Raw genomic sequence first — 4629 nt, forward strand, 5'->3', positions numbered from 1 at the left:
CGGACACCGTGTCGCCGCCTCCCACCGCGGCTTGTGCCTCCCGACCCTGCACTCTTCCAGCCGAGACCCGGTGAGTGCACCTCAGAGGCTCAGGGGCCCCGCTGCCGTCGCCAAAGTGACGGGCGCTTTTGTAATTTACAAACCCTTTAAAAGCTCCTTTAGTCGCGAGGAACGGGAGAAAGGGAGTGGGGGTGGGGGTTGGCGGAGCAGAGAGCAGTTTGAAGAGAAACTTAATTTCATGCTTATAACTCGGTAAAGAAGGGGTATTAACAGAACACGAATGCCAGGCTTTTGGTCTAAGAATATTAGGAAGGAAAAAGTTAACTTACAAATGTTTCCCGTGGTAATGCGATCCCAGGACCCCGAAATTCTTCTAGTTTTGGGCTGAGAACACTGCTTAGAAGGCAGCACGGCTTGCACAGAACTTATCCCAAAAGTTGATAGGGAAGGCCACAGCTGTCTTTAAATGAAGCATTACAATGTCTATTTCACTTTTGGAAAGACATACATTGATCCAGAATAAAAGGCGACTTCAGATAAGAACAGGGAAAGAAACACAAATACAGCTGCTTTACATGTCTGTGGCCTAAATCTCAGGTGTTTGCCAAGTAGAATGTAATCTGATTCCACCAGGTGCCCCCAACTCTAATGGATTGCAACAGTTCTGGCAGATGCCCTTCAGGACTCTAAGGAAAATTGGATGGTTGAGGCATAGAGATTTTGAAGCAGAGTGGCTGTGCTCCTATATAGCTAAACCGCGTCATTCTGTGGCTTTTCAAAAAAATTTATTTATATATAATATATATAATATGTACAATATATATATACATATATATATACATATGCCCTGAGTGCCAATGTGCTGATTTGGCAGAGAAATCTTTTAAATGGGAAGCAACGCAGGTATGATCATGTTTTGTTAGGCAGAAGGGATGCCCATAAACTTAGCCGTTTTCATTCACACTTGCAAGGAAACCCTCAACTATGCAAGTAGCCATGACATTAATGTTTAGAAATAGGATTTCCTTTTGGCTTTATGGATGATTTCTGAAATAATTTGAAGCAAATAATTTTGACTGTATTTGTTCATCTTTCCATTTCTAAACGTGGCATAGTCATTTACTTTGTTAAGAAGTAGGAATTTTATGAGGATTTTTATTGTAAACTGTGTGGGGAAGGGTCTTGATTGCTAAAGTAGAATACCTTCACAATCTACACTTTTTCTACATGGGTACTGATCATTAGTAACTTGGAAATCATTAGCATATTGTCTGCTTAATTTAGGCTGGAAAGTGCTGAGGCTCTTTGCAGGGGTATTTCATGGGCAGACTGGTCATGGGGTTGCTTGGGGAGCACTGGTTTGCGTGAGAGGAGTCCTGCGTTGCTAAGGAATTATGCCTGGCTCCGAAAACAGTCTCAGTCATACACTCCTCCACCCCCTCTGCCCTCCTACCCTGCTTCCCTCCCCCCTCCCTCCTGTTCTGCTCTGCCTCCACCATAAAGTTTAAGGGTATATGTATTTAACCTCTGCCTTAGGTTTTACATATAAATACTTGAGACTTTCTGCAGGCTTTAAAAACCATAACTGTCTTTCCCTTTTGGATCTGCTGACTGGCTAGTAAACTGTATAGACCTTTTCCTCTCTTTCTTGAGTCACATTACTATTGAGAACTTTATTTTCTCTCAAGTCAGCCATTTGATAAGTGAGTCCAGCAGCCTTGGAACTTTCCAGCCAGTGGGGTCCTAAGTCAGGCTATTTTTGTCTTAACTTCTGTTTTTCAGTAAATTCTACAAGTAGAAACTGCAACTAAATGGCTCAATGAAACCCAAGGCCATTGTTCCTCCCTTAACCGTAGCAATTCCTTTCAGAACTCAACAGACTCCAAGAGTGTACAAGATCTCTCTGAGAGGAAGCTTCCTTTGCTTTCTGGATGTAACTGTGGTGATAACAACCATCAAAGTATTTCATAGGTTCTGCCTTTTTTTCTTTGTGTTTTGTTTTAGATACAATCTTTAAACCTTACTGTGAAGAAGCTGGGGACTAGGTAGCCACATCCCATTTGCTGATAAGAAAGGAGGCCTAATGCAATATCTGCAGAGCCAGGTGGCTGACTCAGTCCCTGTGTCTTTTATGCACACAATAGCACTTACAAATAATACAGCTTATTTACTGTGCACCCGATTTTGCACCAAGCACCTTGTGCACATGAGCTCCTTTAATCCTCACAGCCATCTTATGAGGTAGGTGCTGTTATGATTCCATTTAACAGATGGGGGAGTTGAGGTACAGAGAGGCTAAAGTATTAGCCCAAGATCATGCAGACAATAAAAGAAGGGCCAATATTTGATACCAAGCAGTGTAAGTCGAGATAGAATAGTGGTTCTCAACCTGTGGGTCGCGACCCCTTTGGGGGTCGAACGACCCTTTCACAGGGGTTGCCTAAGACCATCGGAAAAACACATATATAATTACATATTGTTTTTGTGATTAATCACTATGCTTTAATTATGTTCAATTTGTAACAATGAAATTGGGGGTCACCACAACATGAAGAACTGTATTAAAGGGTCGCGGCATTAGGAAGGTTGAGAACCACTGAGATAGAATGTCAGACTGCAGGATGCTGCTTTCTTTCTTGAGGCATAATTTGTTGGTAGTAGTGAGAATGGCACCAGGTGTTAGACTGATGGCGACCTTGGTTCAGCAACCTCAGTACTTGAGTTCTGGCTAGGAAAGAATTCAGAACCAAGTCTCAAACTAAGAGAAATTTTACTTAGGAAGCCAGAGGTAGAAGAAGCGAGTGGTAGAATAAATGGGCTCTAGAAATAAGTTACAGAGACAAAAGAAGGGCCCTTGGACCTTAGAAAGAGAGGCAAAGAAAAAATACGCCTGGGTGGGGGGAAGCTGGGGAGGAGAGGGAAAAGGCCCAAGGAAAGCTCACTGCATCCTCCATCTTAAGGGCTTTTAAGGGTGGAAATTTTAGGGGAGGTCCCAGGGGAAGATTCAATACAATAGTCATCAGCTTCCCAGGTGTGGTCCTTTCAGGGTATTGGTCTCCACTGATTGGTCAGCATCAGGGCAAGGGATCATTAGTCAATGCAGCGGGTCCTGATGTCAGCCATGGTGTCACTTGTCTGGTTTTGCTGCTTTTTGGGGCCTGGAGCTAAAACACAACTGAGGTCTAGATTGCATTTGATGCTGGTCAGAACCTCATTGTCCTAGGGCAGTGATGGCGGACCTATGACATGCGAACTCATTTTTTTGGTTGATTTTTCTTTGTTAAATGGCATTTAAATATATAAAATAAATATCAAAAATATAAGTCTTTGTTTTACTATGGTTGCAAATATCAAAAAATTTCTATATGTGACATGGCACCAGAGTTAAGTTAGGGTTTTTCAAAATGCTGACACGCCGAGCTCAAAAGTTTCACCATCACTGTCCTAGGGGCTTAATGCATAAGGGCTGTTCTCCAGCTCCCTTGTTTCTTTTCCCTCTAAGGGCGTCTAACCTGCAGGACTAGCAACATGCCAGGGGAGGAAAGGTCCAGGGAGGGTCCAAACCACATGACCATCGAAGTGGAAGGTCAGGGAGTCTAAACCTCATGACCAGTGATATGCTAGGGGAAGCAAGGTTACTCTGGGGACCAAGTCCTTGTTTTCCCAGTTTTGCCCATTGCTAGGCAAATGAGGCTCTCCACTCTGGTGACCCTCTGTATCGTCCTTGCTCTGAACTTGTCTGTCTAACTGCCTACCACAATTCATATATTAGAAAATGAATGCGAAGTAAGTTAATGACAATGCAAAATTGTGTGATTCTTTTCTTTTTTTAAATTTTTATTAAATTCATTGGGGTGACATTAGTTAATAAAATTATATGGGTTTCAAGTGTGCAATTCTATAATACATCATCTGTATATTTCGTGGTTCTTTTCTGAAATGAAATTCACTGAGAGGCCAAGTAGCTGGGTGGTGAGTTGCCTGTGGAACATTTCCTGGTGTCTCCTACTGGAGCTCCAGGTTAATGGAAGTCTGTGGCCTTTTTGCACTGAGTGTAGAATGTGTAAAGGCTTGTGCTCTTCAGAGAGAGGCTGTGCTTTCAGGAACACAGTAGTTTAAGTAGACATACTGACCTCCAAATTCTCTTAGGTCTCTTAAACATTTTTTATCTTTAATTCTTTGGAATAGAATTAAAATCCTGAGCATTATTGGTTTTCCTTTTTCTCATTTGCAGATCCCCAAGTGTAGCACCGGATTTGTATATAAGAAATGAAATACAGTAGTGGCTAATATAGTTAGTTGGCCTTACTCAGGTCTTGCTTATAATAAATTTGGCTTTCCTGGCCTCTTTGTAAGATCACAACTTCTAGAGGGCCATTAATCTAGATATTAAATTAACCTTGTTAGAACCTTGTGATGTATGCTTTGTACCATTCAAAAATTCTGGTCTCTAAGCCAATCAGTGAAAGATAAATACCACATGATCTTACTCATTTGTGGAATATAAAGAACATTATAAACTGATGGACAAAAATAGATAGAGGCAAAGAAGCATCCAACAGACTGTCAAACTACAGCGGGAAGGCAGGGGAAGGTTGGGGGGTTAAGAGATCAAACCAGTGGACACAA

The 4629-nt window shown here is 42.0% G+C and overlaps 1 protein-coding gene across 3 annotated transcripts in view; it reads left to right on the forward strand.

The window, feature by feature from the left end:
- MAP3K8 (mitogen-activated protein kinase kinase kinase 8) overlaps window positions 1-4629 on the forward strand; it is a 25840-nt gene continuing 21211 nt past the window's right edge. Inside the window, exons 1-2 of one of the 3 annotated variants that reach the window (XM_014548002.1) lie at window positions 1-70; window positions 2005-2241. The gene's annotated coding sequence lies outside the window, so the exon portion shown is untranslated. Of the gene's footprint in view, window positions 71-2004; window positions 2242-3449; window positions 3787-4629 lie in introns of those variants that run through there. The other 2 variants (XM_005876547.2, XM_014548003.1) reach the window with 2 other exon arrangements.

This window comes from Myotis brandtii, unplaced genomic scaffold (genome assembly GCF_000412655.1).
Source record: "Myotis brandtii unplaced genomic scaffold, ASM41265v1 scaffold49, whole genome shotgun sequence".
Lineage (NCBI taxonomy): Eukaryota > Metazoa > Chordata > Mammalia > Chiroptera > Vespertilionidae > Myotis > Myotis brandtii.